We start from the raw sequence: 22,807 nt of genomic DNA on the forward strand, positions 1-22,807 counted from the left end.
GAGGCTGAATGAGATAATGCATGGAAGATGCAAAGCATGGGGCTCCACGACCACACAGCAGACGTGAGCTGCCAGGGTGACGGTTCTGCTCCTTGTCAGCTGGAACGGACGCCTCCTGAGCTGTGTGTGTGTTTGTGAAGACCTGTCTGCTGTGCAAAGTGGCTGCTTTGCTCTTTCTCTGGGAAACATCAGACACTGGCGACCAGCCGAAGGTACAATCAAGCACATTTAAAGTACAATCTCTCTCTAGGGCTTCCCATAAGATAAGCTGGACAGAGGCCACTCCCTAACAAAACGGTCAGGAGTTGTTCCATTCTGACAGGGAAGCGCGACTTCACAGTTCCTTATTTTATGCTATCGTTTGCACACAGACTTTTCTTCTCCCTTTGTGTTGAAACTGTAGCGTTCTGGAGCTAAGCTATAACAGAGAGCCGGGATGGGAATCCAGGATGCTTTTGGACCCCATCTATAGAGGTCGCGTCCTGAGGATACTGGAAGCAGCCTTCACAGAGACTTCACTCATTCCGTGCTGCCGTGCCCTGGGCGTTGAAGGAGAGGAGGACTGACGTTCACCCATCTCTCTACGTCCAGATGCTGCGCCATGCATTCGGTACGTGTCATGTTATGCAATCCTCTCACCAGCCCCGTGACATAGGAATTGTTATTTGCATTATTATAAATGAGAAAGTAGAGTCTTGGTTGAAAGGTCTTGCCCAGACTCATGCATCTAGCCAGTGTTGCAACCAAAACCCCGCATCTTGTGCATCTGGCAAAGCCCTTCTTTCCCGCACATGCTCCTTCTCCCAGGTGTCACTCCAGGCCTCACCGTAGGCCTGGTGCTGCTGTTGCTATGACTGCAAGTTCTTCCATTTTTTTGTTTTGTTTTGTTATAGGATGGTTGAGAGGTTTGTCCTTTCATAATGGTGATTTGCTATAATAATTACCTATAACTATATAATTGGGAATAAATGTAAACACTGCAAGTTCTAATCAGCCCCAAATAGCATCTTACTTCAGAAAATCTCTCAATCTAAGGGAGGGGAGGGGGAAGAAATATATAAGAAAGACAAAATACTATATATACAAAGTAACTTACCAGCAAGTGGGAACCACGACAACTGTGGGTGTGGAGTTGCCAGGTTATGATGTTCCATAGCTGACTGCCCAATCAAGCGGAGCCTCAAAGGGTGTCTGTGCCTTGGTACAGGCCTTGGTCTAGATCTGGCCCTTAACTTTCAGGTTTCAGAAACCTCACGTAATCAGTCCACACAAGGTTGACCAAGCCTCAAGGGGTGGAATCCTGCCAACCAAACTCACAGTAGACTGATGTAAAAACCAGAATGCCAACTGAACTAATTTACAGTGAAAGACATACCTTTCCAGTTACTTATCCAGAGCACCCCTTTGTGCTGTGCCCCAAAGAAACTGAATTATCATTTAGAAAACTGCTTGTTGTTTCCAGTTCCACATGTAAAGAGCTTGGAAGTCACCACTTCATCCTAACAATAAGTAAAAAGTTGAACAGACTAAAAAAATCAACTCTTCTAGGATCCACGAGTGAGGGGAGGACAAGGGACAAACCACCGCCCTCAGGATTGGAGAGACAGACAGGCGAACACAGGGGCTCATGGCTTCCAGAGCAGAATCGTGAGTGGAAACCACCCCGGAACCAGTGCCGGGTGGGAAAACCTGACTGTAATTGAGGAATTGCTGGAGGTGCAGTGTGGACAGCTCACAGTGAACAGCTCCAGGGGGCCCTAGTCATGGGTGGGGGCACCGTATTGTGAGATTTACCTCCAGGAGCTTGATCAGGTTCCCACAGTGTATATCAGAGAAAACTCCCCGCGTGCGTCCAGCAGCAGGAGGGGAAAGGAACCATTCTGATGTAAGCCAGTACACTCTGTCCTTAACACCGCTTGTCCTCAGGGACAACTAGTTAACCAGAGCCTGACCTCCTGGAGCATTATCAGGGCCCAACTGACTGGAGGGAAGGGAAATACCCAACCCAGCCCACTCTAGACATCCTGTTCCACCTCAATGGGGAGGAAAGAACTGATAAACTCTTGTGAGATTCACAGTGCAGAGGCTTAGCCTCTCCAAAAGGCTGAGACCTAATCCCAGGACCAGAGAGCACGTTCCCTCCTCGAAACCTCACCACCACGTTACTGAAGGGCTGTTGAGAGAAATTCCCTTTACCTAGTACATCATGTCCAGCTACTGAGAAAAAGTTACAAGGCACACCAAAAGGCAGTGAACACAGTTTGAGGGCACAGAGCAAGCGTTAGAACCAGACGTGGCAGGAATGTCGGACTTATCAGCCCAGAGATTCAAAGCAAGGATGATTCATATGCTGAGAGATCCAACAGATAAAGCAGACAGCATGCAAGCACAGATGGGCAATGTAAGCAGAGAGATGGAAACCCTAAGAAAGAACCAAAAAGAAATGCTAGAGATGAAAAACACTGTAACGGAAATGAAGAATGCCTTTGATGGGCTTACTAGCAGACCGGACACAGCAGAGGAAAGAATCTCTGAGCTTGAGGATATCTCAGTACAAACCTCCAACACTGAAAAGCAAAGAGATGAAAAAAAATAGAACAGAATACCAATATCTGTGGGACAACTACAAAAGGTATAACACATGCATAATGGGAATACAGAAGGAGGAAAAAGAAAAATGAACAGAAGAAATATTTGAAACAATAATGACTGAGAATTTCCCCAAATTAATGCTAGGCACCAAACCGCAGATCCAGGAAGCCCAGAGAAAACCAAGCAGGACAAGAGTCAAAAAACTGCACCTAGGCATGTCATTTTCAAATAACAGAAAATAAAAGATAAAAAATCCTGAAAAAAACCAGAGGGAAAAAACACCTTACCTATAGAAGAGCAAAGATAAGAATTACATCTGGGGCTGGCCCAGTGACCTAGTGGTTAAGTTCAGCACACTCTACTTCAGTGGCTTGGGTTCAGTTCCTCAGCACACGCCTACACCACTCATCAGCAGCCATGCTGTGGCAGAAATCCACATAGAAAATAGAGGAAGATTGGCACAGATGTTAGCTCAGGGCAAATCTTCCTCAGCAAAAAAAAAAAAAAAAAAAAAAAAAGACATCTGATTTCTCCACAGAAACCATGCAAGCAGGAAGAGAGTGATGTGAAATATTTAAAATGTTGAGAGAAAAAAACCACCGACCTAGAATTCTGTATCCTGAGAAATTATCCTTCAAGAATGAAAGAGAAATAAAGATGTTCTCAAACAAAAATTGAGAGAATTTGTTGCCAGTACACCTGTCTTGCAAGAAAAGTTAAAAGAAGTTCTTTAGAGAGGAAAAAGATAACATGGGTCAGAAACTTAGATCTATGTAAAGAAAGGAAAAAGGAAGAGCATCAAAGAAGGAATGAGTGAAGGTAAAATTAAAATTTTAATGACAGATGGCAACTAGACTTTGATGATGAGCGCAAGGTAGGCTCTACCAAAGTCAAAATATAATTATATGTACACCTGAATTTATATAATGTTATAAACCAATGTTGCCTCAATTAAAAAAGCAAAGAGAAAAAGTAGGTTACAAAACAAAAAAATTTGTATTTTTCTTATTCTTAACTGATCAACAGATAGCAGTTTCTTCAAAACAATAATAGCAACAATGTATTTGATTACGTATGCTTCTGTTGCCTCAGCATGCCGTGGAGATATTGTGGGTTCAGTTCCAGAACACCGCAATAAACTGAATGTCGCAATAAAGTGAGTCACATGAATGTTTTGTTTTCCCAGTGCACATAAAAGTTGTATTTACACCATACTTTAGTCTATTAGGTGTGCAATAGCATTACGTCTGAAAAAAATGTCCGTACCTTAATTTAAAAATACTAATGCTAACCCTCATCTGGGCCTTCAGTGAGCTGTAATGTTTTTGCTAGTGGAGGGTCTTGCCCTCCACATGACATCCGTGAAATGCAATAAAGCGCAATAAAACAAGGTGTGCCTGTATATATCATACATGTATATTTGCTTCCATATAAGGGAATGAATGACAACAGAGACACAAGGGATGGGTGGGAGGAATTAGGATTCTTTCGTTATTATGAGGTACTCACATCCCCCTGAGGTGATATAGGATCATTTGAAAGTCAACTTGTATTAGTTGTACACATATATTGCAAACTCTAGAGCAACCACTAAAAAAAATTTAAAAAGGAAGTATAACCAATATGCTAAGAAAGGAGAACAAATGGATTCATACAAAATGCTCGGTTAAAACCACAAAAGGCAGACGAAGAATGGAAGACAAAAATAGGAACACAGAACAACAGCAACAAAGAGAAAACAGTAACAAATACAGCAGACATGAATCCAAGTACCTCAATAATCACTTTGAATGTCAATGGTCTAAACACATCCATTGAAAGACAGATCATCAGAGTAGATAAAAAGAAACAAGACCCAACTATATATTGTCTATAAGAAGCCCACTTCAAATATAAAGACACATATAGGTTAAAAATAAATGGATGGAGAAATACGTACCTTGTAACACTAATAAAAAGAAAGCAGGAGTAGCTGTATTAGTTCCAGACAGAGCAGGTTCAAAACAAGGAAAGTGTTCAGGGATAAGGAAGGGCATTACCTAACGGCAAAGCGGTCAGCCTCCAAGAAGACATCCTCCTTAGCGTGATACACCTGCAAGAGAGCATCAAACCACAGGGCATGAAAACTGCTTGTTAAGCAGGAATCAGGGGAAAGATGTTGAGGGGTGTGTGGCTCAGACTCGGGGGGGTGTCTGGAATGCCTTCTCTGCCATTCCCTTGACACTCCTGGAGAAACACTAACTGGATTTTTACTCTCTGACGCTCTTTTTCTAGGCTCTGTACAGGATCTTTCATGCCTGCCCATTTAATTCTCTTCAAACAACATGGCTTATTACGAATTACTTTGGCATTACTTCATGTAATTTAACCTTCCAATAAAATGGGTTATCTAACCTTGATGCAGCAAACCGTGAAATCCTAAGCAATGTTATTGGCAAAACCTCCCCTAGGGCAGGTTGCATCTGCAGACAGTTAATCTCAATTATATTGTGAAGATTCCATTAGCTTCTTCCTTCAACACTTGACACCTTCTGACTATGTCCCTAAATCCTGGAGATGCTATTGCCCACACAGACAACAAATGTGTTATAGATTCTAAAAGTGCTAGAAGGTCCTGGAGGAAAAGAGGAACTGAATTCACATTGGCCTGAAGCAGACTTGACTGCGCCCAGAGTCTGATCTCATGTGGTTTTTCTTTCTTATCTGATGCAGCTCAGGCGGACAGATAGCTCATCCCCTGGAGGTCATGCTAACAGAGCCCCTTCTAGCCTGCTTGAATGCGGTCTTAGTCTGGGCTGCTGTAACAACATACCACATACCGTAGACTGGGGGGCCTACATAATATTTACTTCTCAGAGTTCTAGAGGCTGCAAAGTCCCAGATCAAGGTAGCAGCAGATTCTGCTCCTGGTGAGAGCTCTTTGCCTGGCTCACAGCCAGGCATCTTCTTGCTGTGTGCTCACTTGGTGGAGACAGAGACAGGGCGGGGGGCACAAGCAAGTGCTCTGGTCTCTTGCTCTTCCTAAAGGGACACTAATCGCACCATGGGGGCCCCAATTTCATGCCCTCATCTAAACCTAATGACCTCGCAAAGAATGTTCCTCCAACTACCATCACGTTGGGAGTTAGGGTTTCAAAATATGGACTTGGGGAGGACACAAACATTCAGTGCACAGCAAACACCCCTGGATTCTTTCATACCAGATATTTCCTACTAAGTAGGGGAATGGTGGGGCGTTGTCAGCACGCACACGGCTGTTTTGGTATAGAGCCCAAATGCGCGGTGGGACAGAGGCGTTGGTTTTCGAACCAGCTTATTAAGTGAGCTTCAAGTAAAGGGTGAAGAAAATTAATGTACCCAGATATTGGAACACAATCTTGCTGAGGACCGTCCAGGGTCTTTTAAGGCCGCAATAGAGACCAGACCAGACCTTTCCATTCCGCATCTGTTCTTCTGGACTCCAGAGCACTGCCTTTCTCCAAAAAGGAAAATTAAAAACACAAATTCTCAAGTGGTTTGATAGTAATTCAGCCCAGCAAATTCTACTTTCCATTAAAAGTCACCAGCTGTCATGTGCTCGCTTTAAATGGAAATAGCTTGCTCTCAAAGAGCATTTTTCAGTTGATGTCACTTGTGAGTTTTATTTTCTCCTAATGAAAAATGGATTTGCATTAGTGAGGCTTTGGTGACAGGAAGCCCCTGCACGCAGGCCCGCCTTGGTGATCTGCCCCTGCCCTCAGGAAAGCTAAGTGCTCCACCGGCCAGCTCCGAGCCAGGACTGCCCCTGCGGTCAGCAGCGGGCTTTGGCAGAATAGAGGGGAGGGGGGTGGTAACATGTGTCTTCTTGCTTTGAGGGTCCCACAGTCCTTCTTTCCTTAAGAAAACGCAAAAAATACTTCCATAAAAAATGCTTTTAAGTGTGGAGGAGGTTTGGAGAGAGGAGTGAATATTTTAACGTTATTAACGGTTTCAGGGAGGCAGTCCTGCTGATACTCGTGCACTCATGAGCCTGTCACAGCTGAGGCCAGATCCCCGGCAGAACTCTGCTCTAAGGGAGCATCTCGGAGGGCCTCCCCTGGATGCAAGTGCCTGGACTCTCTGGGCTGTGCAATTGGAACCACCTCTTCCTGACCTTCAAGATCAGAACAAAACAGAAAGAACCTCTCGACTGCAGCCTTCTGAAGCCCGAAGCAGTCCTGTGTGGTCAGGACCGCGTTGCCTGGCAGAAGAGCTTGGACACTCAGGAGCCGCCTGCAGTGGCCTGTGGCAGGCCTTAGGGCCCGGCAGACAGAGACGTCAGGAGAGGGACGTCCGGGACCCCCAGCTTTAGCTCTGGGTGGTCCCTGGTGGGGAAGGTAGAGCAGGCTCTACGAGGGTCCTTCCAGCAGTGTCCTGACCCACTGAAAGTGAACCAAGGGGGCCAGGGACACAGGGAGCTGGGGAAGCTGGTGAAACTAGGACATAGAGAGAGGGAGACCCTAGCCCTCCAGCACTGAGCCAGCCCCCAGGCCTGAGGGCTGGAGACACCTGGACCTGTATCCTCAGAGGGGCTGGCGGCCTGTCCTGCCTCCCGCCCGGGGTGCACACACACATGCGCACACTCGCACACGCGCATCACACACACCACCTCGGGGAGAACTCCCTGTGAAGACGGCAGCATTCAAATCTTGGGCTTTACCTCCAGCTGAGACCAAGCCTCCCCAGGCCCTGTCTCCGTGCTCACAGTGAGGACTCGGGAGTGTCCAAGAATTTCTGAATAATGCTCCTGACAGACACCAGGGCCCCCCCACCCCCGAGCAGGAGTGCTGGGGCTGCCCCAGGGAAGATGCTCCTGGCAGCTCCCGTCTGAGCAGCTGGGGCAGCTCCAGGAACACTAAATTCTGGCCGCCCTTCCAGCCAAGGCATGGTTACTTTAGACTCCCTCTCCTCACTCCGTGTCCTTTCAAGCAGGAGCCAGCCAAGGTATTCGTCATGTTTCAGAGCTACCCCGCTGCTTGATTTATGCGCAGACGGGCAGGAGCGTAGGCTCCAGCGGGGGTGAGGCGAGGCCTGGGGGTGAGGGCTGCTGGATGCTCCTGTCGCCCCAGGGCTCACGGAGAGAACCCTGGTTTTAGGGTCGACTCTTTGTGCAGCTCAGTTTAGAGCTGAGGCTCCACAGATGTCGGGAAAAGAGACAAGCTCGCTGTCTCTGTCTCCGTCTCTGCCTCTGCCCCTTTCTCTCTCTCTCTCTCTCTCTTGATATGGCCATAAAAGGAGTGAAGCTTCATTTGCCCTCTCCCTCGGCTTCACCTAAAAGGCCTTTCAGAAAAATTTCCAGCCTTCTCCTCTGGGACATTAGCTGTGGTCTTTTTGGCCAAAGAGAAAACGAGTAACAGATGAAGCCCATTCAGATGCAGAGGCCAAAACCGAAACGTTAATCGCCTCAGAACACGCGCCACTCCCTCCCAAGCCTGCCTTGGCTCTCCTCAGAGGGTCTTCGATCGGAGACCCCCTCCCCGGGGGGCGGGGGGTTTGCTGCTGACATTTGGGAATACATTTGAGGGTCTGATTGCAAGAAGACGAATAATTGTCCTTCCGTGCCTTTAATGGGCCTGTTCCGATGGCTTTAAATGGTTGAAATATTGACTGCAGCTCTCGGCTAAACTCATACTTCTCGACGCTCCCATAAAAGCTCGAGGTGCTGTCATCCAAGATGAATAAAAATACCTCTTTTTATTCCACTGCATATGAAAACATGAGGTCATTGGAATATATTTAGAGTGAGATTTGGCAGCCTGCGCATGTTTACAATTCTTGGACTCGAAGCTCTCATGTGAGTCGGAGGCACTCTTTCCCCTCCTCAACTTCTCCTCTTTCTCTGCGGAGGTGAGTGCCCGTTCCAGGAGCTCAGAATCCCTTTCCTTGCTAGGTCCCAAAGTTAACCTTGCTCCGTGACTGACGACATCCTCAGTCCTGATGACCTGCTGTGGAGCCCGAGTCTTGAGGTTTTCATGTATTAATTCGACCACTGAAGTGGCTCCCCACCATCCGTCACCCACGGCAAAGCAGCCAGAGGGTTTGAACAGATTATCTAAAAATACTGTCTTTTCCTCAGTTCTTTGAATCATGATTTGGTCTGATTCCATTAGGTAGAAGCCTAAATGCCTTATGGTCACTGACTCCCCTTATCACGTGGATTTGGGGTTCTTCCTGGAGCCTTCAGAACAGCGTGGAATCGGCTGGCTGTCCTCTCCTGTCTTGTACTGTCTTGTCTCGGGGGCACTGGTTCTCAATGCTGGCTGCACATTAGAATCATCTAGGAAGCTTTAAAAGACACTGATGCCTGGTCCCCGACCCCAGCAATTCTGGTTATATTGATCTGGGTTACGGCTGAGCATCAAAAGTTTTAAAAACAGGGACCAGCTGGTGGCTGAGTGATTAAGTTCACATCGACTGCTTTGGCAGCCCTGGGCTTGCAGGTTCAGATCCTGGGCACGGACCTACACACAGCTCATCAAGCCATGCTGTGGTGGCATCCCACATATAAAACAGACGAAGGCTAGCACAGATGTTAGTTCAGTGACAATCTTCCTCACCAAAAAAGTTTTAAAAACAGTTTTATACTCTATTCCTAATTATGTTTTTAAAAATTATATACTTAAAAAAATAGATTTGAAAGAACATGCACCAATATGTCAACTGACTATCTCTGAGTAACAGAATTAAGAGGAATTTTTATTCCCTTATCTACTTTTCTGTGTCCTGATTTTTTTTTTTTTCGTAGCAAAGCAAATTGCAATGAAACAAATTATTCGTATAAAGGGGGGAAAAGCTATTTCCCACTTAAAAGGAAAGAAGCTCAGGATACCCTAAACAGAACTCCTCATCTTCTTCCCTACCCTCATTTCCTCCTGCATCCCCAGTTCCGAAAATGGCACCAGATCCTCACTGGCTGCCCTCACCCAGTGGCCATCCCGCCTCCTACCTTCCCTAACTCCATTCAGCCAGTTACTTACAAAGTCTCTACACTCAGTTTCCTTAGTACTTCTTCCATTTCTCTGCTTCCATCCACACAGGCCCCCTTCCTGCTACCTTACTTTGGGTCTCCCATTGTCTTGCTTCCATGATGATGGAGCTGTGTCCTCACCGGCTCTCTGCCCTGGAGGATGCTGTGTGGGGGCGGGGGGGGGGGGTCCTCTAGGCAGCCAGGCACATTGCTGCTACAGGGGTCTACCCTATACCCCACACCTGCTCTTGTCACTCACCTGCTTAAAACTTTCAGTGACATCCTCTTATTTCCAGAGCTCACTCCCAGATCCATGCCTGGCCCACAAGACCTTGCATAACCCGACCTGCCCACCTTCATAGCCACTCACCCTGCCCCTTCCCGCTCGCCATGTACACCAGTTGCAGGTCCCCAAAGGTGCCATTGTCTCTCTGACTCAGAGCCTTTGCTTGTGCTGCTCCCGTGCTTGGAGGCCCTTCCCTCCCCACCCTAACCATTTTCCTGCAGTAAATTGCTGCCACTCAAGATTCTCTGGGGCCTCCTTCTCCAGGAGTCTTCACTTTCCCGGCTCCTCAACACCCAATCTCTTTCACACTCCCATGAGCCTGTGTCTTCGTCTAGCGTTGGTTATCATTTTTGTCTGTCTGTCTGTCTCCCCCACTGCTGTCTGATGTCCTTGAGATTAGGAACCCTCACCTTTGTGTCCCAGCACCGCTCACATGGCCTCGCATTTCCCAGGCGTTCAATCAATGAGTCAAGGAACAAATGGACAATATCGATCCCTTACGCATAGACAGCTCTTTATGATTTTTCAAGGTACTTTTATATGTGTTTGGGGTTGGCTTTTGTGCCCCTAAATGGTCTTCAAAAGCACCACCTGCACCACCTGCATTCTCATTTATCCTGGGGGCAAGGTCCGTGGACAGGAGGGGAGTCTCTCTCCTCATTTGCCAGTGGTGACAGTGAGGTGCAGAGGGATCTGGGGGGGTCCTGCTGCCCAGAGCCTGCAGCTGGGGCATGGAACACCCAGGAGCCCGGCCCCTCAGCCTGTGCTCTTCCCCGTCGCCTCACTTCTTCCGCATGCTGGCTCCACCAGCCCGGATCCAGAGTCTGCACTGGGCGGTTGCCCACAAAGAAATGGAGATGGTCAGCCATTTAAAATCCTGCCTCCTTCACTTTCCAGTCATGCTTTCAGAAGAGGTCTGGGGGCGGGGGAGGGAACCAGGAGATGTGAAGTGAAAGCCGCAGCTCTGTTGGGCCTAAGATGAGCCCCTCAAAGGTAGGCCAGTCTTCGAGAATTGACAGTTTCTAGAGAGAAAGCAGATCCAGCAGGTGCGGATTCCACCTCTCTGGAGGAAGTACAGATTCACTAATCCCATCCACTTTCCCCCGCCTGGGAGGGAAGGGCTGCCAGAGGCTTCTTTCCAGAACGCAATCAGTGGGGGAAAGCGCAGAGCCACCTGCCTTCTGACTCACTGGCCAGCAGACCACATCCTAAGACCTTACGCAAGGCAATGACCGAAATCACGGCTCACGGCTCTGCCAATCCAAACGGATTTGGGAGAAGTTTCTCTGAGGTAGAATGACATTAAGAGAGCCTTGTCTCTGGTGCCTCCAGAGTCATCCTCACTTGATCCTTGGGTTCAGCCTGACCCAGAGAGGGCTCCTGGGCCCCTCTCCGCCCAAGCAGGGCCAGAGGCGCGTCTTCACCATCCTCCTCCCAGGAGAGTGCAGGGGTAGCGTGGGGAATTTGTGGGGTCAGGAGTGGGAGGCCACCTCCTCCCACCACCCCCTCACTCCCTACCCAGATTCTCCTCCAGCTCTAGTGTGGGGCCCTGGGACAGACCCTGTCCCTACAAGGATCAGGAAGCCACATAGTGGAGCTCAACAAACTCTTAACAGGCACCTCCCATGTGCCAGATATGCTAAGAGCCAGTCTGATAGGGATAAATTAGACGTGGTTCCTTCATCAGCACAAAAGCATGTACACATATAGAAAAATAACCAGAATTCCTGGAAAACGATGACTAGAAACGCGAACAAGGTGCTGTGAAAGGCTAAGAGAGATGCTTTCCAGATGGGAATTCAGCAAAGTCTTCTCGGAAGAGGTGGCGTCATTTGAACTGAACCTTGAAGTGAGGGCAAAATGTGGACGAGAAGGACTGTTGGCTGGAGTGGGGGGAGACAGGGCAGTAAAGATAGTGCAGGCTTTGCAGGTTGCAATGGCTGGTATTAGCGTGAATCACATGACATGGCTGATATTTTTACTGGTTTTACCTATAATAACATCAATTTCAGATGAGTCAATGTACTACTTCCCAGGTGAGTGGAGATGGGAAAACACAGGTTGCAGAGAGAAAACAAGCAGAACTTCAGCGTTTGTCAGTAGCTGGTAAACTTTGCACTAACTTTAACCTTTTGATATGAGCTGATAGAAATGTTCCAGGGATGGCATTTTCCTTCTTTCTCAAGAGGAGACTGGTATTGTAAGGTTTGTCTATCATCCAAAGACTAGTCCAAGTCAGACCTGAACTTCAGAATCAGATTGCATCTGCTGGTCACAGGAAGGCAGTATTATACCCCCGAGTCGGAAAGATCTGAGTTCAAATCCTGGCTCCACCACTTACAAACTAGGCCACCAGCTTCCTAACTTTCTGAGTCTCACCTGGAGAATGGTGAAGATAATGGTGCTTCCCTTCCTCACAAGACTGGAGACGATTACACGAGATGGTGCTTATTCATTGCTTAGCACAATTGCTGCCCACAGGAAGTGCCTAGCAGCTGTGTGCAGGGTTGTGACCTATGTCAAGAGGAAGAGACAGCACCAAGGGCTGACACCATGTCCACAAGTCATAAACGGAATTCCATTGTTTTTCCTTAGGTGAAGGTGAAGGTGACGGTAGCAGGGCCGTGACCTACTTGAGTCACAAGTGGGGGGAGGGGGAAGACACAAGGAAATACGTGAGGCTTGAGTCTCTCAGGCCAGAACGACAAGAACAAGGAGGGGCTGACATGATCCTACAAAAGCATTTCATTGCTTTCAGCCCCCAGAGCAAACCCGCTAAGGCACTTCACGTTCCCAGAGCTCTCCTCTCTGGCAGGCACACCTGGCTCAGATACGGATGCTTTTGAGCAAAAGAGTGTCTGCGGCTCCCAAGTCAACCACCCTGGAGTGGTTCCCAGGGAAGCAGTGGTGATATCGGCGATGGTCGGCTTGCATGGGCACCAGAGGTTCAGGAAAAACAGACTCTCGGCTTTCCAGGAAAAGAAATCTTGGCCATTCTGAGGAAAATCTAAAACCAGAGAGGTTAGGCAGCTGAAGTGCCCCGCCCAACCAGGAGGCCTGTGGTGGGCACAGGCACCTGGGCAGGACTTCTGGCTGTCCTGGGCGGGGGTGACTTGCCCACCTTGGCTCCCAGCCTTCCACTTCGTTCTAAGCAGTCTCCTGGTGGGGATGGAAACAGCGTCCTACCTCTGTCAGGAAGACTGGCTTGTGTACTTCACAATAATTGTCAATAAGAATTTTTAAATGGCATTTAGAATTCTAAAGTAAACAGTGCTTGTGATGGGGTGCTTGACAGAGAGAGTAAGAAACAGCGTCAGGGAACATTCTCTGCCAGCCCCAGCTTGCTGTCCGACTGCCCGTCCCCCTCATTGCCGCCATCCAGAAGGCAGGCAGAGCTGTCCAGGGGCCCACGCGGCTGGCATCTTCCCCTGTTTTTCTGTTCATCTTCTACCACCCTTTTCTCCAACAAGAACCGATGGAGTTGAGGGCAGGAGCAAGTTTTGAACACCTGAGACAGCGTCATCCCTGGGGTAGGGAGACCCTTCTCGAGAGCAGCTCTTCTCTCTGTAGCCCTGAAAATTTTCCCTGCAGTTTAAAGTTTTTGTTCAAGTCACCATTTCCAGTCCTGCTGACAAGTCCGCGGGGTTGGAAAGAGGCTCTGGCTGGGAGCAGCGGCACAGACAGCAGGCGGCTGAGGCCTGGTCTTGTGTGTTGACATCTTGGAGCCATCCCAGAGGCCTCGGGACCAGTTCCCGCTGCGGGATGGGTTCCTCGCTCCCCAACCAAGGTGGACCACAGGCCAGAGCTACTGCCAGGCAGAGGGAGGCTCCAGGCCTCAGCACCCGTGAGGGGGTCTCCTCTTTCATTCGCTGTCTCTGCTCTTGCTGTGCCTCACCCCACCTCACCTCATCCAGGAAGCTCTGCAGAATTTTCCCTCTCATTTCAAAGACGGCATCACCTTCCGACTGGTCCCACCAGAACTGTCCTTAAAGCACAAAACCCACCCTGGGAGATCAGTCTGCAGGAGCTTGGAGAGGCCCCGCCCCACACCAGGATCGCCTGACTCAGACACGAAATGAATCCACAGGCCCATCTCAAGGGCCTGGAGCTGCAGGGAGAGGATGGGAGCGGGGCGCCAAGGGGAGGACCCCACGGGATAAAGGAGGCAACATGGGAGCTGAATCTTGAAAGATGGAAAGGAGCCGAGGAAAGGGGTCAGCATTTGCAGAGGCCAGGAGACAGGAACTGTGAATCCTTTGGCATTTCTGGTGTGAGAGAAGCAGGAAGTGACAGGAGCTGAGCCTGGAGAGAGGCCCGGAGCCAGATCAGAAATGGCTTCACGTGCATGGTGTGGCAGTGAATGTTTAACACGCAGTTGTGGCCAGGGTTGAGGGAGTTGCTGATTTGTAACATTTGTGCCAATTTCCGTGCCACCCCACCACGGCAGATTTCAACGTCCCGATGGTTTACCAACCAACACACAGAAATTCCTGAAAAGTTAACAGTTTGTGAGCTAGTAAAGGCTGGTTCCAACACACTACTGCATCACATGTGACATGTAACCCCTACCCTTCCCCATTCCCTGCTGCAGAATTCCTCTGCGGTCCTCGGGGAGGGGGCCGCACTAATTCCACTTCAGACTGCTGTCACAGGCTCTCAGTCTCACTCACTCCTCCCTGCCCACAGCTGTCCCTTCTCTCTACCCCTCGTGACACAAGCCTGGAGCTCAGTCACACTTTCTGGAGTTCCACAAAAACCACTTGCACACGCTCACATAGTATAGCCAACCTGTGGAAACAGACAATGTTCCTATAACAGCAATTCTAACTACATCATCACCCAGAATATTAAACTTAATATTCTGGAATATTAAGAATATTCTTAAATTTTCCTTGGCCATTTCCACCCTCCTGGGCTTTGGTCTCCTGCAATATTGCTTTGTCCCGTTCTCTCCTGCCTCCCTCTGCCCTTGACACTCCCCCCTAAATCTTTCTGTCTATCACAGAGAGCAGTTTGGCCCTTTCTAGCCACCCGTCACCCAGGCCTGCACTGTTCGGTGCATATTCAGGGCCACTGATGGTTAGTTCAGGTCTGAAGAGCCTCTGGGAACGGAGAGGAATACCAGCTACTATTTAGGAATTTATGACAATCATCACTCCTTAAACTATTAGCATTCCTCTAAATATTCACACACTACTAACATGGCTAATAACTCAAAAATTCATTGTAAATAACAATGAGATATCACAACACACCTATTAGAATGGCCAAAATCCAGAACACTGACAGCACTGAATGCTGGTGAGGATGTGGAGCACCAGGAACGCTCACTCATCGCTGGTGGGAACGCAAAATGGCACGGCCACCTTGGAAGACAGTTTGGCGGTTTCTTACAAAACTAAACACACTCTCAGCCAATGATCCAGCAGGTGTGCTCCTTGGATCTACTCAGAAGATCTGAAAACTTATGTCCACACAGAAACCTGCACACAGATACTTATAGCAGCTTTATTTATAATTGTCAAGACGTGGAAGCAACCAAGGTGTCCTTCAGTAGGTGAACGGGGGTAAAGGAACTGTGGTCATCTAGACAGTGGAATATTATTCAGCAATAAAAATAAATGAGCTATCAAGCCCTTCAAAGACATGGAGGAAACTTAAAAGCACATTGTTAAATGAAAGGAGCCAAACCGAAAGGGCTACGCTCTGTGTGATTCTAACCATCTGACATTCTGGAAAAGGCAAAACTATGAAGACAATAAAAAGATCAGCGGTTGCCAGGGGCGAGATGGTAAGGGAAGGGCAAATAGGCAGAGCCACAGAGGATTTTTAGGGCAGTGAAAATACGCTAAATGACACCATAATGATGGATACATGTCATTATACGTTTGTTAAAACCCATAGACTGTGCAGCACCGAGAGTGAACCCTAACGTAAACCACCACTTTGGGTGATTGTGATGAGACAATGTAGCTTCATCAGTTATAACAAATGGACCACTCTGGGGAGTGACGTTGATAACATTGGAGGCTGTGTGGGGGTGGGGGGTAGGGTATATGGGAACTCTCTACTTTATGCTCCATTTTGCTGTGAACCTATAACTGTTCTAAAAAATAAAGTCTGTTTTTAAAAAGTCATGAATTTAGCAAACTGGATTTTCACAAACACTTAACATTGACTGCAAACTTAGAGGAACACCTCCAAACATTTAATTTAATTCACAAATTTAACATGGCAGATCCTCTTAAAAACTCTAAATGTATTAAATATACACAATATCACAATTCCAAAGCTATTTAATACCCTCACATCAAAACCTGTTATAAAAGTATTAATACTGTGGGTTTGACTTTGTTTCTTCTCTTAAATTCCACACCTTCCTGGGGTGCCAATTTTGACACCTTCCTAGGATTTCAGTAATTTTACCAAATACTATTTTTACCTACCCACGGATATTAACAATCCTACCAGACCAAAAGAAGACGAAAGAACCACCTCAAACTTCTGGAGTTGCAAAGTCTGGGTGGTTGAAGTCTTGGTTCTGGGTCAGGATGTGCGCCTGGGTTGCAAAGTCCAAGGAGAAGAAATCAACGGAGGGAGCTTCCTTTTTGTAATTCAACTTTATTTGTTACTTCAGCAAGACTTTTTAAGTCCATACCTTTCGAGAAGATTTTTCGGTTTTCCAGTATTGAATTTTCCCCCTGAAACGAGATGAAGTCACATCTTGCTTGGCCGGCATTGCGTAATTCATCGTCCTGTCATCATGATGGATTGACCTGATCCGTTAGCGTTATTAAAAGTGTGTGTCTCCTTGCTGGTGTTGTGTTATAAAATATAGGGGCCATTTAGAAGTTGCATCCCCTAAGAGAGGAGGCACCGAGTCTGTGAAGTTACTGCTCCTTCCTAGGACCACTAGGAACTCTAGGGGACCCTGCTTTCCTCAATTGTCCTGTGTGACCCCAGGGCTGAGAAGCCCTGTCCTGAAACAGTGCCTAAGTTTTCCCAAAGAAATGGGCTAATTCAGAGTCCCCTGCATTTGTTCGTTCCTGCTTTCACAGATGGAAACAAGCACGTATCTATCCTTGATAGACAGATACATAATTAATAGAAGAAACAAAAGACCTGTTTATGTGAAATGCCCTACTTACTAAAGTCGATACAAATTAACATATTCCTTATGTTCGCTCCCCTTTTCATCTCCAACCACTTCTCTGTTCGCTTTAACGTTTTTTGAGTGTTGTAATGAACCACATTCCTCCTCTGGCTCAACCTGTTGTAATTAATGCCCACACTGTCAGGGCCTTGGCCTGGGAGCCCCTCGGTTTGGCTCTTTCGTCCTTGTAGCACTGCCCCAACAGTCTTGGGAGCATTCTTCCTTTCTGGCAACAAGATGTTCCAGACCCATCCTGATTTTTTTCCTGCCTTAAGTCATGGAATCAGCTGTCCCCCATGGAATCTCCATTCCTGTTAGTGGAAAACGATATTAGAGACCACAGTCCAGCAGATTGGGGTACATGTGACCGTGGTGGGGACAGCGGGGAATGGGGCAAGAGTACTGCCTCGGTGGTAACAGAGACAGAAAATGTTTATTTTGAAGGTAATGTGTTCACACTACTCTTTCCGACTCAAGACAATGTGCCTTGTAGCTTCCACCTACTTTTCTCACAGTATGAGCCTTCAGTGGCCACTGTCTTTCTTTGTGCTGTCCTAAACAATAAGCCATAAATTCATCTCTCACCTATTCTCCCCACCCCTTCCTGGAAAGGGAAGGGAGCAGGACAGAGATTTGTTTCCCCACGACAGAAACGGTGCCACCACCTCACCCACAGAGGCATGCTACCTTGCAACGATTCAGTTTTCAACTGTTTTCTCCATTGTATGTTCCAAGGGAGTGTGGTCGGGGCACATAACCAACTTTATATATTGGATGGATTCCCCTGGTAGCTGGGGCAAGGATGGTTTTGAGAATGGGCAGGATAGAGGTAGAAAGATGGCTACAGAGTCAGTTGCAACTGTTCAGAACAAGAGCCTTGAACCAAGGAAGCCATGGGAGTTGGGGATAATTTAGTGTCTGAACAGAAGAGTCCAGTGTCTGGTTCTGGTCTCCGGGGGGTTGGCGATACCAGCTGTTGAGTGAGAGAGAGAACAAAGTGGAAATACAGAGCTGTGAGGGGCCTGAGGAGAGTTTGGCTTTGACCAGTTGAGTCTGAGGCGTTTCCATTCTGATGGAAACGTCCAACGGTGAGTTGGACATATGGGTCAGATTTTCTACCATGAACCACAGGAAGAGAAAGTTTCCCAAGCTAAAGGCAGGTGGTTGGGGGCTGTCTGTTGCCAAGGGGTATTCTCCTGGGGCCATCAACAGCCTGAGTTGTTTGCTTACACGGCTTGGGAAGACTTGGAGACTCTTCTGTTTTTCTAATTCTCATTTTGTCAGAGTCCTTGCCAGGAATCCCTGATGTTTCTACTTAACACCACAGTTTCAACCAAAATTAGCAAACAGCCCAAGAGGTTGGGACCCAGAGAAGGGCTGATTACATCTCCCCATTGCCAGCTGTAGAGAACAAGGTTAGGGTGGTAGAGACCGGAACCAAGGTGACAGAGGCTTTTGGAGCAAGCCGTAGTCATTCCAGAAGATGGTCTCTACCTCCCCAGGTTTTCCTGGGAGGCTCTGGAACCTCTGGAGGAACTGTAGGGGTGAGGAACAGAGGAGAGTTTGCAGGGAAAGGGCCTTCTCCCACCTCCCAAGCAGCCATCCTGTTGGTGCTGTGGGGAGCGTCTGGCCTGAGCATCAGCTGCCCCCAGGACTCAGTCTTGGCCAAGGTGGTGGCTGGGCCCCACCCTCAGAAAGGACACTGCATCTTTCCAGGAACCATCTGCAGGTCTGTGCTCATCTGGGAGTGTTGTTTGAATCGAGACAGGTGCTAGGCAGCCTGTTTTCACTCAGGACATGGCAACTTGGATCTCAGTTGTTTACCTAATCGAGTATTGGGTTATTCTTTTCCTCTTTCCTGATTATAAGAAATTGCCAAATGTAAACAACCCCCTCACTCTCATCACTGTTCTTTACTCTGAGCCAGAGACAGTCAGGCCTGGAGAAGGATTTCTTCCCAGGCTAACAGCTAGTCCAGAGTCTCTGTTTCTAGCCTAATTTCTCACCTTTCCCCAACATGAACCCAACCTGGTGAGTTCTGTTTCCTCACTGGCCCCTGACTCATGCCACACACTCCCTGCTCATTCCCATCTCCCGGCCTCAGCTTCTGCCATCTCCTCTGCCTGGGCGGCCCTTCCCATTTCTTTATACCTCCTGGGGTCTCACCCATCCTTCGAAGCTGAGCTTGGCCTCCATTGCTTCCAGCCCACGGTGTTGGGGACCTCACCAACTCTCGAGACTGAAGTAGAATGTGACCCAGATCCTGGCCTCCAGTAATTTCCTGCACAGAGGGAGGCACAACATGTACATTAAAAATGACAACTACAATTGGGAGGATTGAGAAATTCTTCTTGGATGTTTAGAGGAAAACCCAAGTAGACTTAGTGCTTTGCCTCGTTACTTCATAAGGTTGCTTCATTATCACCTTGTCATGTCCCTGCCACCCCAGCTCCTCTTCCTGCCTGAGTTGGGGTACGGGCTAGGGTCGGCCCCAAATTGCCAGCTGCTTCCTGAGGTTGTTTGGCAATGACAGCTTCGCTGTGTTAAGACTTCCTTACTCACCAGGCTTTGCGAGTGATGTCAATCTGACAGCCATGGATTAGAACCTTGTGATTACCATCCTCTAGCACCTAGAGAGGGTGCCCATCCTTCCTGAGCCTTCGGTCCTCATCTGTCAAATACCTACCTCACTGTTGAGAGGATGCAGTCAGATCATGCACATGAAGCATTTAGCATCCAGCACTGGGACTTTTGCAATAGCTCCAAGCTAGCTATCCGTTACTGTGTTTGGTACATTCCGTCCCCACCCCAACGCTCACACAGATATACATTCTCTTCTGCACCCATCAACTCTAAATAAATAGGGTTCCAAGGTGCGGTCTTTTCATCATGGTCAAGTTTTACAAATGTAGGCAGGGAACAGGGCCAAGTTTTCAGAGCCAGAAACAGTACAGAAATCGCTAGTGACGCCCATGACTCGGTTGCCTGTAGGATGGTGGCTGGGAAGCCTGTTTTGTGAGCTTGGCTGGTGCAGACAAAACTGAGGGAAAAGTTGATCTTTCCCACTTTTGCTTCCTCCCATCCCACCCACGCTTTCCAATCCCACTGCCACACACAACATCCTGGCCTCTCTGCCCCTCCCAAAGAAACGTATGGACAAGATGTCCATCACACACTTATTTATAACATGAACCTCAATCTTCAACTATTGGGGAACAATTTAACCATGCCACAAAACATGTGATAGAAGACTCCACAGATGTTGGAATGGACCAAAGTGAAGATGAGAGTATGGAAACATGTTTATAAGCTGGTTCTAAGTAAAATAAGCAGAACACAAAGTTGTTTATAAACACTGTGATTAGAACTAAGTAAAAAAATGTGTACTTCTCTGGCTAAAGATTAGAAAGAGGCACAGATGAATGAAACAATTGTGTAAGAGGAGTAGGGAGGATGACCTATCAGAGTGTTTTCTCTTTAAATTCCTTTAATGCTGTGGTAAGGTTATGTTAATAATACAAATGTCATATAAATTAAAGTGCCAGTCTACTGTCCCATTCCAAGTAAGTTTATGTCAACCTGATCATGGCTTATGGTTCCTTTCCCCTAATCAGGCATTTGGACCTAGAAGAAGTCTCTCGGGAAGGAGACCTCTCGAATTGAAGAGACTCCGGGAGGTGAGGTCTTGTGTGGGCAGAGTGGAGCAAGGTCTCTGCTGCCCCCACGCCTGGCATGTCTCCTCACAGGGCTGGCTGGAGAATTCCGGGGCGCTAGTGGCCACAGAGACCACCACACTTTTCTGGGTCCTTCCCACAGGCCAGGCACCGAACAGTCAAGAGGAAAAATGAGAGAGGGTACCATGGAGGAGATGGACAGACCAGGCTCAATCCAGGCTCTGGAGTGGGTTACGAGGACAGGAAGCAAGTCACTGAGGCCTCAAAAGATGAGCATCTTGAGAGATGAAGAGGTGCTCAGAGTGGACGGAAGTGAACCGGTGAGGCCCACGCTGGGAGGTAGGGTGCTCCAAGAAAGAAAGCACTGACTTGGCAACCTGAGTTTAGATCCCCATGCTATTACTGACTACCCAGGTGATCTGGAGCAAGCTGCTAACCTCCCCAAGCCTTAGTGTTCTCCCCTGTGAAATGGGTATTAATGATCCCTACCTGAGTATTAATTCTTCTGAGTCTGGAGAAGCCAACGACCTGAAAGCACAGTGTCCGACAGGGCAGGCACTCGGTAAATCTTGGTTTCCAGCACTCGTTGGTAGAGCTGGAGGGGAACCCAGAGCAGTCTGCCTCCAAAACCATGATGCTTCTACTGAATCATGTGATGGGAGGGGCAAAAGGACGACTGCGAATCGGGGCAAGAGGCATAGAAACACCAGGCCGCTTCCAGGAAGACTGCAGGGTGTGTGTGGCCCAGAAAGTCCCTCTGCGCATGGCTCTTCCTTCTGGATTTCCACCCTGCACTAGTTCCTGTCCTGGTATCACCACTATATTAGTCTCAGTGTCACAAGAACCCTAAATCTGTTCCCACAGAGCTGTCTCTCCAGAGGACTTTGCCCTTTGGGTTTGTTAAAGGTCAGTGGAGGGGAGTGGTTGCCCTGTGCGGGCTCTCTGATCGAAGTCAAGGACAACTTTGCAACCTCTCTTAACCAAAAATGTGCCAGCCCAACACTTCAGTTGTGAAATGAAGGGCTAGACAGAGTCTCCACGGGTGCCGTCTGCCCTGTGTGACAGGAAGAGCATTGGATTAGGATTCAGGAGCCTAGAGCTGGATTTATATCCTGGTGCCACTGTGTGTGACCTGCCCTCAGCAAGTACCTTGACCTCTCTGGGCTGCAGATTCCTCATGGACAAAACGAGGCAAGCTTTGGGCTTCATCAGAGATTCTCCCCCCGCCGCCCCTCCCCGACGCATGCACATTAGGATCACCTGCAGACCTATCGAAACCAAACACAAGGATGCCCAGGCCCTCAGACAGTCTCATTTCATTGGTTTGGGGTGAGGCTGGGGCATGAGAATTTCTCTAAAGTTTCTTAGATCACCTTCTTTCAAACTTGGCAGTACCTTGGAGTCACCTGGAGTTTTAAAGACCACAGATACTTGGGTCCCACCCCCAGTGATTCTGACATAGTTGTTATGGGGTGAAGCCTGGGTATTGGCAGTTTTCAGAGCTCCCCAGGTGACGCTAATGTGCAGCAAGAACACGTCTCACCTGCAGGCCTCTCCCAGGGGGCTCGCATTGCCCTGGCTGGTGATGCTTCCTTGGCTTCATCAGACTTTCACTCCTGCTCAGGAAGAGGCACCTCGAGAGCCCGGGGGAAGCAGAACCAGGAGTGGCCAGGGATGCCCAGCACAGTTGAGAAGCTGAGCCCCTGCAACGGGCAGCTGGGCCCCGGCCACAGAGGTGCGCATTGGGCACCTTCTGCCCTGCCCACCCCAGGCCAGGCGAGTGTGCTGGCTGGACACAGGCTTCAGGGGCTGTGTGTCTGTGGCCATCGTTCCTCCGGCAGCAGAAACCCAGGAGAGAGAAGGGCTGGAGCAGCTGAGGCAGGAGATGTGAGTTTGGGTCTTGCTTTGAGTACTGGTGGGTCCCAGGTGAGCCTCTTGCCCTGTCCACTATTCACTCAGTTTTTTGGACGTGTTTTCCAGCAACACTTATCAAGTGCTCTGCTGGGCCTTGAGGAAAAAGATGAATGGGTATGGGGGATCGGCAGGCAGAAAGGGCACGGGACGGGACTGGCAGGCCCAGGAGCTGCCGGGCAGAGGCTTGGCTGTGAACAGTGGGA

The 22,807-nt window shown here is 48.4% G+C and overlaps 2 long non-coding RNA genes across 2 annotated transcripts; one reads left to right on the forward strand and one right to left on the reverse strand.

Moving 5' to 3' along the window:
- Window positions 1-403: 403 nt before the first annotated feature.
- Window positions 404-2,678, forward strand: LOC138924227 (uncharacterized). The gene is made up of 2 exons (XR_011439032.1): window positions 404-610; window positions 1,549-2,678. It is a non-coding gene; the product is annotated as an uncharacterized lncRNA (long non-coding RNA).
- A 13,494-nt stretch (window positions 2,679-16,172) lies between these two features.
- On the reverse strand, window positions 16,173-21,432 carry LOC138924228 (uncharacterized). Its single transcript, XR_011439033.1, has 3 exons — window positions 21,180-21,432; window positions 19,168-19,297; window positions 16,173-16,564 (listed from the first exon to the last, which is right to left on the reverse strand). It is a non-coding gene; the product is annotated as an uncharacterized lncRNA (long non-coding RNA).
- Between the last annotated feature and the right edge of the window lie 1,375 nt (window positions 21,433-22,807).

This window comes from Equus caballus, chromosome 5 (genome assembly GCF_041296265.1).
Source record: "Equus caballus isolate H_3958 breed thoroughbred chromosome 5, TB-T2T, whole genome shotgun sequence".
In the NCBI taxonomy this organism is placed as follows: domain Eukaryota; kingdom Metazoa; phylum Chordata; class Mammalia; order Perissodactyla; family Equidae; genus Equus; species Equus caballus.